The sequence below is a fragment of the Cebus imitator genome, unplaced genomic scaffold (genome assembly GCF_001604975.1).
Source record: "Cebus imitator isolate Cc_AM_T3 unplaced genomic scaffold, Cebus_imitator-1.0 Scaffold111, whole genome shotgun sequence".
NCBI lineage: Eukaryota > Metazoa > Chordata > Mammalia > Primates > Cebidae > Cebus > Cebus imitator.
The window spans coordinates 5386435-5406418 of NW_016107426.1; the positions used below are offsets into that span (position 1 = coordinate 5386435).

The window sequence follows — 19984 nt, forward strand, 5'->3', positions numbered from 1 at the left end:
CAAGGAATACATTTAGAATAAAGCCCAAAAGCACCAGAACAAAAGGAACACTAATACGGGTGGGATTGGTGGGGAGCACTCTTCTAGCCCAGGCCTGTGCCGAGTAGCAGCAGCCATTATTAGATATTGTCACCAAAAGCGCCACTGCAGCACGAAGACCCTGCATGTGTGATTTCTTTATTTTTTTCAGTCTTGCTCTGTCACCCAGGCTGAAGTATAGTGGCACAATCTTGGGTCACCGAAACAAGGAACTCACAACAAATCAGCAAGAAAAAGAAAAAACAAATGATCTCATCCAAAGGTGAGCAAAGGATATGAATAGACAATTCTCAAAAGAAAATATACAGTCAACATGTTAAAAAATGCTCAAAATCACTAATTATCAGGGAAATGCAAATCAAAAACACAATGAGATACCGCCTTACTCCTGCAAGAATGGCCGTAATTAAAGAGTCAAAAACGATAGATGTTGGCACAGAGGTGGTGAAAAGGAAACACTTTTACACTGGTGGAGGGAATGTAAACTAGCACAACCAGCATGGGAATCAGTATGAAGATTCCTTAAAGAGCTAAAAGTAGATCTACCATTTGATCCAGCAATCCCACTGCTAGGTATCTTTCCAGAGGAAAAGAAGTCATTATACGAAAAAGACACACACACACACACGCATGTTTATGGCAGCCCAGTTCACAATATCAAAGATATGGACCTAACCTAAGTACCTATCAACCGAGTGGATATAAACCATGGAATACCCAGCCACAAAACGGAATACAATAATGTCGTTTGCAGCAACTTGGAGGGAGCTGGTGGCCATTATCCTAAGTAAAGTGACTCAGGAATGGAAAACCAAGTAATGTAACCAAATTCTGATTTATACATGGGAGCTAAGCTCTGAGGACACAAAGGCATAAAAATGATATACTGGACTTTGGGGACTCAGGAGGAAGGGTGGGGGACTAAGAAGACGGCACATTGGGCTCAGTGTACACTGTTCGGGTAACAGGTGCACCAAAAACTCAGAAATCATCACTAAATAATTTATCCATGTAACCAAAATCCACCTGTACCCCCAAAAACTATTGAAATAAAAATAAATTAATTTTTAAAAAGTGTCAGTGTTAACAGCTATCTGTATGACATATAAACTGTTATATGCCTATTTAGCTATCTGAGACTCTAGACCCCAAATACTAAGTTTGATCAGAAAGGAGGATCTCTCAAACTCTTAATCGTTTTTTAAATCAAATTTTTAAAATGTAGTTTTTCTTATTATGAAAATAGTATATGCTTATTAAAGAAAATTTTGAAAACACTGAAAAGTAGAAAAAAAAACAATTACTTTTTATCTCATCACCCAGCATTAATGACTGTTAATCTTTTGGAAATATTTCCTTCTGAGCAAATATGAACCAAAAGAAGCTGATGAACCTATATTAATCATATAAAATAGACTTTAAGGTAAAAGGCACCGTTAGAAATAAGAATGGTCAATACATAGTAATAAAAGCTTCAATTCACAGGGTACATATAACAATTTTAAACTCTTAGGTATGTGTTATGGCTTCAAAATGTATAAATACATCATTGAGATATCAGTTAAGGGAAAGTTAGAGGTTCACACACTTTAACACACTTTTCTCAGTAATTGATGGATCAAACAATCCAAAAACAGCAAGGAGATAGATTTGAACAACACAAAATAACAAGCCTGATCCAAAATAACTGCATCAAACTACTTGTCAAACACACAAGGGCTATTTACCAAAATTAACCATGCATTAGGCTATAAAGCAAGTCTAATAAATTTCAAAGACTCTCTATACATCACATCCTCAGCCCACAATGTAATAAAGATAACTTTTCAAAAAGAACATAATAACAATCTATTTCATTGGAAATTTTTTAATACATTTTAAATAACTCATGGCAAAAAAGGAAATCATAATAGATATTATACTATTATATAATATTTTAAATAAATTATATATGAAAAATAAACATCAAAACTTAAGGGATACAGCTATAGTATTTCTTGGAAGAAAATGTATAGTTTTGCATGCCTACAGAAGAAAAGAAAGAAAGGCTCAAAATGAAATAAGTTAAAATGTACATTATGAAATTAGAAAATAATTAGGTTTAAACAAAGCCAGAATGGAGTCATTGAAAAGACTAATAAGATTGAGAAGTTTTTAAATAATGTTAATGAAGAAAAAGAGAGAACAAATAAATAAACAATACTAAGAATGATGAGGCCATAACTACAGATGTTATATAAATTAAAAATGATAAATTAATAGTGTGATAACTATGCCAATACATTAAAAAACTTAGGTAAAATAGATATACTCCTACAAATACAAAACAAAAGTTAAAGAAGAATTTTTTTAAAGAAAGAAACAGGTAAAAACTCTTAATAGGTCTACAATATTATGACTTACCCCAAAAATGCAAGGTTGGTTTAATGTTAAGAAATATTATATTTCAGACAATGCAAGTACAATAAATGAAAGAGGACAAATAATCTCCATACGTGAAAAATACCATTTGAAGAGATGTAGAATACATGTAACAGTCATTTATGATTTAGGGAAAAAAACTCTTAGCAAACTAGAAATAAAAGGGTCTTTCTTAACCTCATAGCAGATAACCACAAACATCTACTGCAAATGTCATAATTAATGGTGAAACATTGGAAATATTCCTTTGAAATATGTTCCCATCACTATTGTAGTATTTATCTATGAATTGTAATGACCTCTTTAAGTGTCTGTCTCACCTCCCAGCTCCCGCCATCCGGCCCTCAATGCTTAGTACAGCTCCAGGCACACTGCAGGTATACCATTCATGTTTGGCAAATGGATGGATGGATGAATGAAGCAGAGTCCTTTAGTGATAATATGCAGGTTAAATAAAGGTTACCAAGTAAATTCTAATATCCAGTTATATCAATTTAGCATCCAAGAGCTCTTTAAATAACATTTGAGAACTGCAAATGTATTTCTTTGTGACACTTGAGACATTCCGGATGACTCTTGTATCTCCCTAACTTTATTGGGTAAACATTATATTCCCAGCTTGTTTTTCATTTACTTAGCCTTTCTGAAAATCCGTTCTCTCTCTGTAAATGGGAATCATAATAATAATGTGCTGGACTCAGAGTTGTGGGAGTTAAATGAATGCTCGTAAGCAGCTAGCACAGTTCTTGTAATCTAATAAGTGCACAGCATATGTTGGTTATCGTTGTGTGGTTGCAATTATTAGTGGTAGTTGCGATTATTAGTAGCATCAAGGCTATTTCAGATTTCCATGGCATCTAGTATAGTGCTCACACATAAAAGCAACTTCTCAAAAAATGTTTGCTAAATGAATGATGGATCTGCAATGCTGAGATACACTAATGGCTTTCAAAACAACCTGCATTGCCTCATTCATTCGTTTATTCATTCAATAAAAATAAACTGTATGCCTGCTGTGAGATGCTATACTACATACTGAGAAAACAGAGATGTTTAATGATGAAGACATGATTCCAGCCTCAGAGGAGCTCATAGCCTATCTAAGAACTAGATAGCATGAATTTATTTTAATTTGAAAAATTGACATTGACAGATCTCTACTTTTATGCCTATCTCTCATGAGCAAGATACACTGACCCTTATCAACACAGAATCGGCACGGAGAAAAATCAAGCTATGTCAGAACAGAGGCCCTCTCAAAATAATTTGAGCCCAGTACTAGAGTGACTTCATCTGGTTGAAGTGGTTGATCTTATAGAACAGAGAATCAAGGACATGGTATTCAAAGGGAGTCACAAACTGAGGCATGGCTCAGAAGTTATTAGCAAGTGACAGGTCCCTCTAGAGGCTGGGCTGTGGACACTAGCAATATAGGATCCCGACTGGAAGTCACCATTAGAATACATATTCCATGCATTAATGTCCCCCCAATACAGGGGAGAATGAATTTGAGAGAAGAGACAGTGTAAGGGAAGTGATAAGGAGTAAGGTCCTTTGTTAGGAAAGAGAGACATCAGAAATGGCAGTGGTGGTCAATCCCCAAATCCCAGAAAAAGCTTTCACATTCTACTATGTTACCAGACAGACTGAAATAATTGGCATAATCAAGACATATTGTTTAATATTGGGTAAAATTAAAATTGTAATGCTTACAGAACGGAATACATTTTGCCATGTTGTCTGTAGCTTGGCTCCTTTTGAAGGTCCTTGCAACATTTGGAAAACTTTCTGCCTTATGAATCTTGACTTCTCAAAGTAGAAACCAGAAAACAAGTCTCCCCAGCTCCCTAGCTCCTAAGGTATATGCATGAGACCCAGGATCTGCCAATCAAATGCAGCCATGTGAGACAAACTCAAAAGTAAACAATGCAAAGAAGGTTTGTGAAATTCACCTTGCAGAGAACATGTGGCAAACACATCCAAGTCTTAGAGGGCAGTGGGGGCAAAACTCCTGGTGTCTGTTCCCTTATGTTATCAGTGATCGCTCCCCAGTGTTTGTTGAGCTATGGAGTTGTGGCATGACACGTCAGGAGCACTGCTTTTGCCAGTAAAGGCACTTGTAGCATAGTTGGTCACTTTTATTGGTTGTGTAGAACCTAAGCCAGAATTTCCACCCCACTAGAATATGGGGGTTCTTTGCCAGCCTTACTGGATTCTTGCAAGCAACAATCTTGCCACACACACTGGGTTAGACTGACAACTGAAAAAGGATCAGCCCTGGGAGGAACAGACATGGGTACCTAAGGTCACCCCCTGGGTCACTAGGTGCCATCTCTCCCTGGTGACAAAGGAGACCAGGAACGTGGCTGTTCTATCAGTTGTGCCTTGATCACCAAATTCTGTTTCTGCAAATTATGGCTTAACTTCTATGCTGTTTTCTCCTCTCCAGAAGGCTCAGAATCAGGGCGAGCCTGCGGTCTGTTGGTTGAAGGCCCAGGAAAAGAGAAGAAAATGAGAACACGGGGAAGTGGGACTAATTAGGGCTCCACCTACCTTTCAGAACTAGCCAACTTCTCCCCATCTGAATTCCATGTTAATACTTGGAGAGTTCTTCCTGAAACCAGGTATTTCCGGGAAAACTGACAACACTTAGAAAAAGGGGAAGAGGAAGCAGAATTTTCTCACTTACTACCAGAGTACTGTCCTTATTGCTTTTAGAAAATGAATGCCACATTGAGATACCATCTCAGGCCAGTTAGAATGGCGATCATTTAAAAATCTGGAGACAACAGATGCTGGAGAGGATGTGGAGAAATGGGAACACTCTTATACAGTTGGTGGGAGTGTAAATTAGTTCAACCATTGTGGAAGACAGTGTGACGATTCCTCAAGGACATAGAAAAAGAAATTCCATTTGACCCAGCAATCACATTACTGGGTATATACCCAAAGAACTATAAATCAATCTACTACAAAGACACATGCACATGTATGTTCATTGCAGCCCTGTCTACAATAGCAAAGACCTGGAACCAACCCAAATGCCCATCAATGATAGGCTGGACAAAGAAAATGTGGAAGATATACACCATGGAATACTACGCAGCCATAAAAAACGATGAGTTCGTGTCCTTTGTAGGGACTTGGATGAATCTGGAAACCATCATTCTCAGCAAACTGACACAAGAACAGAAAGCCAAACACCGCATGTTCTCACTCATAGGTGGGTGTTGAACAACGAGAACACGTGGACTCAGGAAGAGGAGCATCACACACTAGGGGCAGTTGCAGGGGTAGGGGAGAGACAGTGGGGGGTGGGGAGGAAAGAAAGGGTGGGGAGGGAAAACCTGGGGAGAAATGCCAGATATAGTATGCACCTAAAGTAAAATAAGTAAATTTTTTAAAAAAAGAAAATGAATGCCTTGCTTTCTGCTTATTCCTGTGGCTGCTGTGAACTTTCAAGATACATTTGATATGATAAACATTGCTTCATTTTCATTCCTTCATGAGCATTAAAAAGCAAGATATCAAAAGTCTAACTGCTGTGATAGAAAGGCTAATGGCTTCCCTTCTTGGAGTAACCCATGAGCTTAACACAGAGATATAAAGATGAAGAAGGCCTAGGTTCTGTAAGGCCGGCTGCCTCACAGAGGGTTAAACGGACACATCCATCTCTCTCCGCGCCTGATAACTGCGTCATCACCCAAGCTCGTTATCTGGCCTTGCCGCACAGCTTCCCCACACCCGGCTCCACATACCAGACCCAAGCCCACATTCAGCACTAAATTATGCATTCAACCCCCAACCCGCTGTTGATAAACCCTGCAGGAAAATTTTTTTAAAGAAGCCCCATCAGACCCTGCCTGGTAGCAGTCTGCTCTGTATGCCCCCGGAAGGCCCACTTACCCAAGGTCCCGCCCCCCTACCCATAACCACTAGCTCCAGGCATTTCCTGCTTCTCAATAGCCAATAGGATTGCCTTCACTTTGTTTCCCCAACAGCCAATCAAGACCCACTTACCCAAAGTCCCACTCGCCTACCAATAGCAACTAGTTTCAAGCACTTCCTGCTTTCTGACAGCCAATAAAATTGCCTTTGCTTTGTTTCCCCAATAGCCAATCGATCGCCTTCCCTTCCCATAAAACCCCATGACCTAAACAGCCTGGAGTGACTTCTTTAGCCCCTTCCTGGACCACATAGCCTCACGTGGGAGCTGAATAAATTGGCTTCTCATTTTCTCATACTTGCCTCAGTTTCCTCATTTTACATTGGCAATAAACCTTACATTTGGTGCCGAAACCCGGGAGGGGTTGTAAGACCCCTCCTGGGGGGGAAACTGACTCCTCCACCCAAGGCCGGACCGGGAGCCACTCTGCCACGAGGTAAGACTTCTGTTGCCCATAACTTTTCCCGTTGCCTCCTCTGTGGACTCCCTGCTCGCCACTGCGGCCACGTCGGGGACTCCTTCTCGTCTCTCGCCATGGGCCCAGGGCCCCGGCCTCGTTCCGAGGACCTGAGCATAGCAGAGACGTCCCTACACTCTTGTGTTCTCCCTGTAAGGGGTCATTCAGGGCCAGGAATCTGAGGGAGACGTCCCCACCTTCCTGAGGCCTCTTGTAGTCTCCAGTGTTTGGGGGAAGGCATGGAACGCTAAGCCGCCCTTCCGATCATCTCCGCAGCAGTGGCTAAGGTTTGGGTAATCAGAAGCCCTGTTTACAAGCCTGGGCTCTGCCCAGGACTAAAATCAGACCTCTGGCTCTCAATCTCAAACTTGCCCTTTCGCAGGCCAGCTCCCGCATAGGTGCATTTGGTTTCTTTCTCTCTCTCTTTTCTCTCTCTCTCTCTCTCTATACCCGAGCGAGTGTGTTGGTGAGTGAGTTTATGTGTAGTCCCACAGCTTAGCGGCTACGGGGCTTGTGTGGGCCTTCACCCACAGTTCCATGGGGACGTCATAAGGCATAATGGTGATTCACCTCAGGGCTAACGGTTCTGAGGTGACCAGGCCCGGGGGTTATATGGGTACAACTTAGCCAAGATGCCCCTAAAACATTCCTTCGGGGACGTGGCCGGGAAGGCATCAGACTGGTCTCCCACCTGGGGGGGCACCCACCCTTTGTCTGTCAATTCTATATGTGGTCTTGTCTCTACTGTAGATTTGCCAGCTTTGTTAGGCTCTTACTAGCTGATATACAGTGGTTCAAGCCTGCTTCCCTTGAGGTAACAGATATTCTACAGTGGGTAACAAACCACTGGCTTCAGGAGACCTTCATTGAGTTCCAGCCTCTAAAGATAACTCTGTTCTCCTTTTTCCTTCTACTTTTCTTCCACCACTGAAACCCCACTTCCCAGTTCCACTCCTTTCACTTTCCCTAATTCTGCCATATGGCAAATAGCTCTAGCCCTGTCTGTCTTTATTTTCTTTCTCATTGTTGCCATTGCAGCCTGTAAGTTCTCTCAGCCACCCCCTCCGGGAAAAGAGCTCTTCTGTCCGTGTTGGGTATAATTTCTTTCCGTGTCTACTTCTCGCCCTTAGGCCACTGAAAACGTAAAATATGGGTAATCAGAAATCCTGCCCAGACCCCAAGTCACCACTAGGACGCCTAGTCCAAAATCTACCCAAACTGGGTCTTTCTATAAAAAAAAAAAAAAAAAAAAAAAAAAAAAAAAAAGGTTACTCTTCCTCTCCTCTGTAGCCTGGCCACAGTATCCTCTAGACAACCAGTCCAGGTGGCATCCTAGGGGCACCCTCGACTTTAACACTTTAACAGATTTAGACAACTTTTGCCAGAAGAACAGCAAGTGGGCGGAGGTTCCCTATATTCAAGCTTTCTGGCATCTCCGTTCCCACCCCGGCCTCTGCTCATCCTGCAGTACTGTCCAAGTACTCCTGGCCAAAAATGTCCCCGCACTGCCCTCGGCCCCTTCGCCAACCTCCTCTTCTTCTTTTTCCGACCCTAATCTGCCTAAGGAATTCTCCCTACCCCCCACTCAACCCTCTAATCCCCTGCCATACCCGGACCCCCAATCCCCTCCTGCTCCTCCTCCTCCAAGTTCTAACATGGCGTCTCCTGTTAGTGCTCACACTCGCTCACATGGCACTCCCAGCAACGAAAACTACCTCCTTTGTCCTCTCCGCGAGGTGGCCGGAGCAGAGGGTGTGGTCCGAGTACACATTCCTTTCTCCCTTACCGATCTGTCCACCATTGAAAAACACTTAGTGTCATTCTCTGCCAATCCTACTGCTTACATCAAGGAATTTCGTAATCTCACTCAGGCATATGACCTTACCTGGCATGACACTTATGTAATCCTGTCCTCTACCCTTACTCCTAATGAGCGTAACCGCATCCTTGTGGCAGCCAGGGCACACGCTGATCAGGTACATCTCACTGATCTTCAGATGCCAGTAGGTGCAGTGGCAGTCCCTGAAGCTGATCCTAACTGGGACTATCAAACTGGCCAAAATGGCTGCCACCACCAAGACCAGATGCTACTGTGCCTCCTGGCGGGCATGGAAAATGCAGCCCAAAAGGTAGTTAATTATGATAAACTGTGGGAAATAACCCAGGGTCCTACTGAAAATCCAGCTGCTTTCCTAGACCAACTAACTAACGCTATGGTCCTTCATACTCGAGTAGATCCAGACTCTTTGGCTGGGGCTACCTTCCTAGCAGCCCATTTTATCTCCCAGTCAGCACCAGATATTAGGAAAAAACTAAAGAAGGCAAAGGAGGGCCCCCAAACTCCCATACGAGACCTAGTAAACCTAGCATTTAGTTTTTAATGGCCAAAAAAAAAAGGCTAAGGCCACCCGCCAGGCCCATTTACAGAAACAGGTAAGCCTCCAAACCCAAGCTCTTGTAGCAGCTCTAAGGCTGGCAACTCACCAAGCATCTGGCACAAAGGGCCTGTCAAAGTCCCTCCAAGAGGGTCCCTTAAGACCCTCTGGACCCGCCCAGACTGCTTCAAAGTTCCTGCCCGGGCCCTGTTTCAAATGCGGCCAGGAGGGACACTGGGCCCGACAGTGCCCCTGTCCGTTTCTGGCCCCTGGACCCTGCCCTACCTGCAAACAGATCAGACACTGGAAGATAGACTGTCTGTTCCAGACTACAGGCTCACCCCCTGCACCTCCATACGAGGGGCAAGCCAATCCAAAGGATACAGTCCCTTTGTTTAAACTCCTCAGCCTCCTGGACGACTAATGTGGCCCGGACTCGGAGACCCCTATCACCCTTGCCAAGCCCAAGGTAACACTACAAGTAGCAGGTAAGTCCATTTACTTCTTGGTAAATACAGGGGCTACCTGTTCTGTATTGCCTTCCTACTCAGGACCTAGCATACCTTCCCAGGTGTCAGTTATGGGAATTAATGGAAAGCCCTCCTGCCCCAACCAGACTCCTTCCTTAGCCTGTAACCTCGAGGGGCACCCATTCTCTCACTCCTTCACCCCTCTCCCATCCAGGGGTTGTAAAACAAGCTTTTAAAACCCCACATATCGTCCTGTAGCCTATTTGTCCAGCTTAACCCCACAGTCAGGGGGTGGCAGCCTTGCCTGCAACCCTTAAAAATTACCTTAAGCCAGTCTATTTCAGTGTTCTCACCTCATCAGCTAACTAACCTTCTCTCACACAAATCTCTCACTCACTTAGGACCCTCTCATCTACAAAAGTTTCATCTACTCTTTATTAAAAATCCTTCAGTCAGCCTCCATCCTACTTCTCCACTCAACCCAGCTACTCTGCTTCCTCTTCTGCTCCACTCTCCCTCCCCAGCCCATTCCTGTCCTAAACTCATAAATACACTTACTAAACCTCGGGAGGGCTTAAGTAATCTTCCTCCCAATAACGGTCGGCCCTCCCTAGCTTCCTCTCTACCAGCTGTAGGAGTAGGGAGTGGCGCTCTAAGTTACAGCATCACTTCAGCCCCTCAACTAGACAACAAACTCCGGGTAGCCATTAAAGCATCAGCCACCTCTCTAGTATCCCTCCAACAACAAATCACGTCACTGGCTCAAGTAACTCTCCAAAATTGGCAGGCCCTAAACCTGTTAACAGCAAAAAAAAAAGGAGGTACCTGCTCATTTCTCCAAAAACAATGTTGTTATTACACTAATAAAACCCGTCTAGGGGAGGAAAATGTCAACACTCTCTATCATCTTCAAAAAGGCCTCCAGAAAAGACAAAGTTACCAGCCTCTTCTCTTAACTGGTGGCAGTCCCCCATACTTACCTAGCTAACCCCTATCATCACTCCCATTATCGTAATTTGTCTTTTGCTAATGCTAGCCCCTTTCTTTCTCAGGTTTTTACAAGCTCCCATGAGGGAAATTTCCAGGGTAGCTGTAAATCAAATGCTGCTTCACCCCTACGTCCAACTCACAACCAAGGCACCAGCCAACTGACCCCCCCACTCCTCCCCTGTTCAGCAGGAAGTAGCCAGAAAGAAGCGACGTCCTATATCATACAAAAGGTCTGAATGTAAGGCTGGCTGCCTCACAGAGGGTTAAACGGACACATCCATCTCTCTCCGTGCCTGATAACTGCATCATTACCCAAGCTCATTACCTGGCCTTGCTGCACGGCTTCCCCGCACCCAATAAGATTGCCTTCACTTTGTTTCCCCAACAGTCAATCAAGGCCCAAGGTCCCGCCCGCCTACCCATAACCACTAGCTCCAGGCATTTCCTGCTTCTTAATAGCCAATAGGATTGCCTTCACTTTGTTTCCCCAACAGCCAATCAAGACCCACTTACCCAAAGTCCCACCTGCCTACCAATAGCAACTAGTTTCAAGCACTTCCTGCTTCCTGACAGCCAATAAAATTGCCTTTGCTTTGTTTCCCCAATAGCCAATCAATCGCCTTCCCTTCCCATAAAACCCCATGACCTAAACAGCCTGGCGTGACTTCTTTAGCCCCTTCCTGGACCACAGAACCTCACCCGGGAGCTGAATAAATTGGCTTCTCATTTTCTCATACTTGCCTCACTTTCCTAATTTTACATCGGCAATAAACCTTACGGGTTCTACCTTTTAAGGAGCTGGACTGAGAAGGAGACACATAAATGTACCATAATGAAATAAGGCATAATATATACATAGACAAAGTATTATGGAAGCTATGCTTGGCTTCTCCACAAGTGGGGAGGGGAAAGCTTTTGAAGGCTTCACAGAAAGAAGTGACATTTTGGCCTTTATGCATGAATAGAATTTTGATGAGAAAATGAAGCTGTCCCAGGAAGAGGAGGCAACACAAACATAGAAATGGAAGTACAGAATTGCAAGTAGTTTCCAAGAAACACTGAATGCTTTCTGGATTCGAGCATAGTTCATGTTTGGAATAAAGGAATGAAATGATGGGAAGGACAGGCTGCTTTCTCGGCTTCTTTCTAAGTTAGAAAGGAGCCAGACACTACGCTTGTGGATTTTTCTGCTCTTCTCCCTCCTCCCACCCTCCATCCTCAAGTAGGCCATAGTGTCTATTGCTTTCTTCTTAGTATTCATAAGTTTTTATAATTTAGCTCCCACTTATAATTGAGGACATGCAGTATTTGGTTTTCTGCTCCTGTGTTAACTTGCTAAGGATTATAGCCTCCAGCTCCATCCATGTTTCTGCAAAAGACATGATCTCATTCCTTTTTATGGCTGCATAATATTCCATGGTGTATATGTACCACATTTTCTTTATCCAGTCTGTCATTGATGGGCATTTAGGTTGATTCTATGACTTCGCTATTGTGAGTAGTGCTGCAGTGAACATTCATGTGCATGTATCTTTATGATCAAATGATTTATATTCCTCTGGGTATATACCCAGTAATGGGATTGCTGGGTGAAATGGTAGTTCCACTTTTAGTTCTTTGAGGAATCACCATACTGCTTTCCACAATGTTGAAATAAAATGTAAATTATTTATACTTATACCCCACCAACAGTGTATAAGTGTTCCCTTTTCTCTGCAACCTCACCAGCACCCGTATTTTTGGACTGTTTAATAATAGTCATTTTGACTGGTGGGAGATGGTATCTCATGGTGGTTTTGATTTGCATTTCTCTAATGATCGGTGATATTTAGCTTTTTTTCATATGCTTATTGGATGCATGTATGTCTTCTTTTGAGAAATGTCTGTTCATGTCTGTAAGGCCGGCTGCCTCGCAGAGGGTTAAACGGACTCATCCATCTCTCTCCTCGCCTGATAACTGCATCATCACCCAAGCTCGTTATCTGGCCTTGCTGCACAGCTTCCCCGCACCTGTCTCCACATACCAGACCCAAGCCGACATTCAGAACTAAATTATGCATTCAACCCCCAGCCCGCTGTTGATAAACCCTGCAGGAAACTTTTTTTAAAGAAGCCCCATCAGGCCCTACCCGGTAGCAGTCTGCTCTGTATGCCCCCAGAAGGCCCACTAACCCAAGGTCCCGCCCGCCTACCCATAAGCACTAGCTCCAGGCATTTCCTGCTTCTTAATAGCCAATAAGATTGCCTTCACTTTGTTTCTCCAACAGCCAATGAAGGCCCACTTACCCAAAGTCCCGCCCACCTACCAATGGCAACTAGTTTCAAGTAATTCCTGCTTCCTGACAGCCAATAAAACTGCCTTTGCTTTGTTTCCCCAATAGCCAATCAATCGCCTTCCCGTCCCATAAAACCCCATGACCTAAACAGACGGGCATGACTTCTTTAGTCCCTCCCTGGACCACAGAACCTCACCTGGGAGCTGAATAAATCAGCTTCTCATTTTCTTATACTTGCCTCAGTTTCCTCATTTTACCTCGGCAATAAATCTTACAGTGTCCTTTGCCCACTTTTTAATGGGGTTGTTTGCTATTCTTTTGTAAATCTGTTTAAGTTCCTTATAGATTCTGGATGTTTGGCCTTTGTCAGATGCATAATTTGCCAATATTTTCTCCTATTCTGTAGGTTGCCAGTTTACGCTGTTGATACTTCTTTTGCTGTGCAGAAGCTCTTGAGTTTGATTAGATCCCACTTGTCAATTTTTGCTTTTGTTGTGATTGCTTTTGGTGTCTTTGTCACAAAATCTGTGCTCATTCCCATGTCTGACAAAACTCCTACCTTTGCTTGGTAAAGCATGAGTTTTTTTTTTTTTTTTTTTTAAGTAGGAAGTTCTTGGTTAAGATTTTTGAAGGTATTTTAATTCAGTAAAAAATTGGCATAATGATGATGGTGAGGAGAGCCTAGAATAGATTGAAGTCCTACTGGACCGTGAAGAGAAAGAGGTCCTGAAAGGAAAATATTCAAACTCAAAACTTTGGACCCTGAAATGGCTAAATGTTCAGATACTCCAATTTCCTCTTGACTGGTTCACACACTTCTAGTTCCTTCCCTACCTGACCTAAGCCCTCTTTGCCTCCCAGAAAGTGGGAAATGTCCCTCTTAAAGAGATCAAATGAAACAAGAAGAGAAACTATATATTTTGTCTGAATCCCCGATCAGCTCGGAAAGAAGGCAGCGTTGACCTAACTTAGCACCATAAACCTCACCTTTCAGCTGGTACCTTTGTGTACCCTTTCCTGATGCCAGCAACTCAGCCCATGTCTCCCACTCAGCTCTCCCAGGCTTCTTAGAACTCAGATTCCCAAGACAAAGGACAATTGAGGCCCAGTTAGTGCTCAGGTTTACTGAGAATTAAGCCATAGGCAGATACCATCAAAACACATCTCACTTGTGACCTTTCACAGCCAACGAATTGGAAGGATTTTCCTTTGCTGGGGATTGAATTTAAAACGACTTCCCAGGAGTGAAAGGTCAGCCCATGGAACCATGATATCCAGTTAAACACAGCTAAATAGAACATTTTAGCATGACAATAAATGGAGTTATGTTTAGCTGATTTGGGAAACTATCTGGCTGAGGGAAAAGAAGTACAGAGATTCTTCATCTACCACCTCCCTCCCTTGGCTGGGAAAAGTAATGGAGTAGTACAAAGAAAGCACAAAGGTGAAGAATTTTACCGAATCTGTCTAGAGAGACCATTTTTGCTTTCCCAACATCGACCATGTTCTGCGTAGGCCATGTTGGTTGAATTGCATAAAGGCTATATTGTTTTCTTCACGTACACATGAAATTCTTATTAGCATGGCTGGAGCAAGATGGGCTCCAAAGGGAGAACATACCCTCAAATAACTCTCCAGGCAGCTTTGATTTCTAGATACGTATGAGGTGAAAGCACATTAGCCAAACTGGCTTTGATAACAAACGCATTCTTCTTTAACAAGGAAAGACTAAAGGGAAAAAATAGTTGGCACCCTTCTTCCTTAACTTGAAATGCCCCATGCCATTTTGAAATAGCCTCATATTTTGCTGTTGTTAACTAACAGATGGTTTTGTTAGCCGGTGACTGATTCTCTAAATAACTCCTGACAATAAAAGGCTGTGACATACGAGAGCAAAATGGGGACCATAAGTGGTAGCCTTTTACCTCCAGAATCTTACCTTGTCGTTCATTCTGAAACTTGATGTGTGTAATTGCAGCCACTGGGAAGGTGTGGAGTGCCATAGCATCACAGATCTGCCAATAGTTAGAAGAGATTAAAGGTGTATGTTGTTTTTTTAGAAGGAAAAAAATATATTTAATTGAAACCAATTTAGAAATCAGGATCCCCATGAGTTTAGAGTGGGAACATTTTCAATGAAACACTGTTTCATCTTGGCTGTGAGAGACTCAGACCCATTCTCTCCCAGACTAAATGTGCTATTTGATAGGGAATCCACTGTCTATGCTTGTCCTGCAAGACCCTCTCTACTGTACAATGAATTGGTAATTTCGTTAAATATAATCCCAGGGTGATTTAGCAAAACCTGCCAAACTCAGCCTTAGCCTTGTGGATGCCATCTATTTAGTTTCATTTGCAGCGGCTGATCTCTTCGCTAACAAAGTCTTTCTCATAGAAAGCTTCCATCTTCCATTGTATCTTTTTAAAAATTTCACCTAATCTAGCTATCTGTACCTTTGTTACTAATTTTTTAATTCTGCTTTTGGAAAGTCCAAATTAAGCGTGACCCAACCTGTTAGGGCATAACAAGGACACTTTTAAATCTCTAGGCAGGGAAAAGCTATAGTCAAAGAGCTTACTGAACTCATAGAACTGATACTCAGGGGTCAAGCCCTTGGCTCCTGAATGTCTCTACTGGCCTAGCCACTTTGAGTCCACTCTCAACCTGGAAAGACCTTGATAGCACATAAACAATTCTACAGTCTATACACAACTCAACAAACATGTCCTATGTAGAACTTGGTGTTAAGTAACCATCTTACTTCTCCAATGTTATTCTGGTCTTTTCTCATCTATTGCTGACCTCCCACAGATCTCTTAATACCTTCACCCAGCCTCTAAAGCATGAAGCACTATTCTGTTATGCCTAGAGTCCAAGGCCCACAGCACATCCTACTTAATGATTTCATCTCTCATCCTTGGTTCAAAGAGTTCCAGTGAGAACTTTAGTCCGGCACTAAAACAAACTGTGCCAATCTGTACTATTCTCTAATAGAGAGTCTCTCGCCCGTTCTGTGGCAACCATTAACAGCCAGATTCACTCTGCTCTATACCCTCTAGGGCCCAAGTCATCCTCAAAAGCCCCTGGCTCCAAGAGATCCAGTTATGCATAAATGGCATGAGATATTTCCTTTCGGGTACAGCTAGAATACCGTGACGGCAATCCCATCACTGAGGTCAGGAGATGATGGTGCACTGGACTGTGGTGGTAGCAGTAGGAAGAGAGAAAAACTGTCATATTCAAATGATATTGTGACAAAACTGGCTGACTAATTGACAAAAGGAAACAAAAAAAGAGGGAGAAATCAAGGGTGACAGTCAGATTTCTGACTTGGAGAAGGTACTGGATGCTGGACGGGGTAAAAGAATAAGCGAGTAAATAGCAAAGGAAAACAGTAAAATAGTAAAAAGTACAGAATAAGCAGGTAAAAATGTTAGAATGATTGAAACAAGGGCTAAGTAGGCATATGTCTTGTTTTTATCCCACTATTTATCAGGGCTCTTATTTGTTTTGCCAAGTAGACGTCCCTGTTGAGAAGAGGTTATGATCACTCACCTGCAGAAATATCCAAGTGCTTATTTACATCGTGTTCAGGGTGGCGTGTGTTTCAGTGAATCTTCTCCAGGCCCTCCGCAAGGCCAGCCATGGTTAAGTGGTGGAAAGAGCTCTAGATCAAGTAAGATAACGCGTGGTTTAGAATTTGAATCACTACTTACGAGCGGTGAGATCAAAGGCATTACGTAAACAGAGGGTTCAAGAAAGTGATACTTTCCAATTCCAATATTTTTGATGAAATGCAAGAAGACTAAGCAGAGTTTTTAGTGTGCATCTAGTTCTTAGCACTATAATTCTCAGCCTTTGTTTATTTTGTTGCTTCTCTCCTATCTAACTCATAAATAATGAAAAGGAAAATATTTGGGAGACAATAGTGGAGTCAGAAATGGCAGGCCAGTTGGGTGCAATAGCCTACACCTGTAATCCTAGCACTTTGGGGAGCCTCAGTGGGAGGATCACTTGAGCCCAGGAGTTCAAGACAAGCATAGGCAACATGGTGAGATTCTCTACAAAAAAAAATGCAAAAATTACCCAGGTTGATGGCATGCACCTGTGGTGCCAGCTACTCGGGAGACTGAGGTGGAAGAATCACTTATGTCTGGAAGGTCAAGGCTACAGTGAGCTGTGATAGTATCAATGCACTCCTAAAAAGTTTTAGGCAACAGAAACACTTTAAAAACTGAGTTCTTGTATGAACAGGATTCACCTGCAGTATTGGCTTTCAGCAAGTATGCACTCACTACAGAAGCATAGACATACTATGAAACTGTGTACAAATGTGCAGGACCAGGGCATACTTCATTTCAATAAATATTAAAATGTAGGTAGGGCACGGGAATTTTTGATAAAATCTTTATCAGAACACAGAGCTTCAAATTCCAGTTCTCTTGTTACCGCATCACTATCAACCCAAGATTTCGGTGAACATAAACACACTTTTTACAAAGCACCTACTATAGCACCTGGCACCATACTGAATAAATGGTAGCTGCCATTGTAGCTGTGCTTTGGAATCATATTATAATCTGAAGATTAAGTCGGGCAATTTAAAAACCAAAAACTGACCAGGTGTGGTGACTCACACCTGTAATCTCAGCTCTTTGGGAAGCCAAGGCAGGCAGATCACTTGAGGCTAGTGGTTCGAGACCAGCCTGGCCAACATGGCGAAACCCTGCCTCTACTAAAACTACAAAAATTAGCAGGGTGTGGTGGCACACACCTGTAATCCCAGCCACTCAAGAAGTTGAGGCACGAAATAGCTTGAACCCAGGAGTTGGAGGTTGCAGTGAGCCGAGATCGTACCACTGCACTCCAGCCTGGGCAACAGAGTGAGACTCTGTCTTAAAAGAAAACAAAAAACAAAAAAAACCAAAACCTGAACCAACAATGGAGTGTTGAAGAATGCAGAAGGTACCCAACGTAGACAGTGATCTCATGGAGCCACTATGATTATTTATTGTTTACCTAGCACTTTAGCCCAGCAAAATTCAAGGTCAGTTAATATTGTCTACAGAACAGAGGAAATAAAAATAGCACTTCACAAATGGGAAAAACACAGCCCCCTTGCTGGCAGGAGTCATATAGTTCAACTCATACAAGTTCAAACACTCAATGGCCCAAAGCCATTGTCAATAACCATCCCAAAACATTAAAGAAAACAACCCAAAAGTACCTCTGGCCTTTTCCCCCATGAAGACAGAGGCTGAGTAATGATGTTATAAATACATGATACACAACCTCAGATAAACTCAGGGCCAGGGTGGTGAAGTTATGCAGGCTTTTCCCTCCAAGGTGGCCTTATGCTTTCTCTTTGTGAAAATGACAAATTATGAGCAATCTATCATTTTCATATAAAAATAAATAATTCTAAGAAAACACATAGAAAAGTACATAAAACACGTAGAAAAGCAAAGTGAGCTTCAAGAAAAAAAGAACATGTTTTGTGAATAAAAACAACCCACATTTTTCCCACACGCCTTGTCATTGACTTACATCTTTGTTCAATGAACTGATAATGCAAATAATTTCAAAATCATTTGCCATAGTTACATACTCATCCACTAAAATGAGTGTCTCTGTTAGGATTCGTTGACGGGAGGTCACAGAAATGGACCTCAGTTAACTTAAGCAAAGTAATAATGAGCATAATAATCATTAATGATGAAAAAGTTATAAAATCTAAAGGAAAAGTGAACATTCAGGCTTTGGGAAGAATAAGATCAGAGATACTCCAGGAAATTAGGAAATAGGTATTAAAAGACCATCTCTTTTAGACTTTAGGGAACAGCCATTGGAAAGACTCCTGTCAGCGCTCTGTGTCAATGTCCAATCAGTGAGTGCTGAAAATCCTGAGCAGGGAGGACAGTCTCACCTCAGACATGTGTCTAGGAGGCTGGGGACAGCGCATGTGACCACCCCATTAGAAAAGCATGGGAGGAGGGAATAGAAGTCCCAGAATAAAAAATTGAAGTACTACTTACAAAGAAAGGAGGAAGAGCCGCTGAGCAGACCAATACTACAGATTCCATCATAGCTAATCTCAGAAAATATTGGCACTGGACAGAAACAATCTGTGGTTTACAAAATCTAGTGGCGCAATTTTATTTATAATGCCCATGCAGCATGAGAACTGTGATTAAAATTTTTTAATTGGAAAAAAATGTGATATAAGCTCAGACTCTTAAAGTTTGTCCCATCCCTGCCACAAGGGCAGCACTTGCATGCGTGACGCGCCATCAGGAGCACTCGTAAAGCACGGGTTCTGCTTTCAAATCACACTCATCGCAACCAGGACTTCATGAAAAGCACCTGGCTTCATGTTTTAGGGCAGGAAAAATTAGGACGGCAAGGGTATGTCTTGTAGTTATTGATCAGCATTTTTTCTAGGATGACAGGGGATATGCTAAAAAGACAACAAATCTAGCTAAAGAGCTGGTCAATATAATAGCAATCATAGGAAGGAAAATGTTTTATATCACAATGCTGACCTAGCACCTATGAAAAGAAAGCGGGAAGGAAGGAGGTCTGAGTAGGAGAGATTCACACAGCAGTGTAGCTCAAGAAAGTCCAGCCAGGCCAAGGAAAGCCCCAGAACAAAGACTGCCTTTGAGAGGCGTCCCTCCCGGGGCAGAAGCGGCCTGTCTCACAGAACCCCACCTGTGCCGTTACTCACTGGGAGCAGCTCTAAAAGAGCACAGGCTTGAAGCTGAAGGCTGCGGTGGATTCCAAAGGTGCAGCATTTGGCTGATGATTGCACTGTTGAGCAGGCTGTGTCTGGAGGGAAGGGCTGAGTGGCCCACCTCCATGACCACAGAAACAAAAAGCCTCCCTCTTTCTAAGGGTGAGCAGATCAGATCCAATTCCAGTACTCAATTTTCTCTTCCATTTTTTACCATGAGCTCTGTGAGCTTTTTCCTCTTGAATATAGGACGTTTCTTGCCATGTGACTTCACCA

General features: G+C 42.7%; 1 long non-coding RNA gene across 1 annotated transcript in view; it reads right to left on the bottom strand.

Moving 5' to 3' along the window:
* LOC119472656 overlaps positions 1-19984 on the bottom strand; it is a 127922-nt gene that overhangs the window by 33197 nt on the left and 74741 nt on the right. Inside the window, exon 3 of the long non-coding RNA XR_005201822.1 lies at positions 14914-14989. This is a non-coding gene — a long non-coding RNA (uncharacterized LOC119472656). The remainder of the gene's footprint in view (positions 1-14913; positions 14990-19984) is intronic.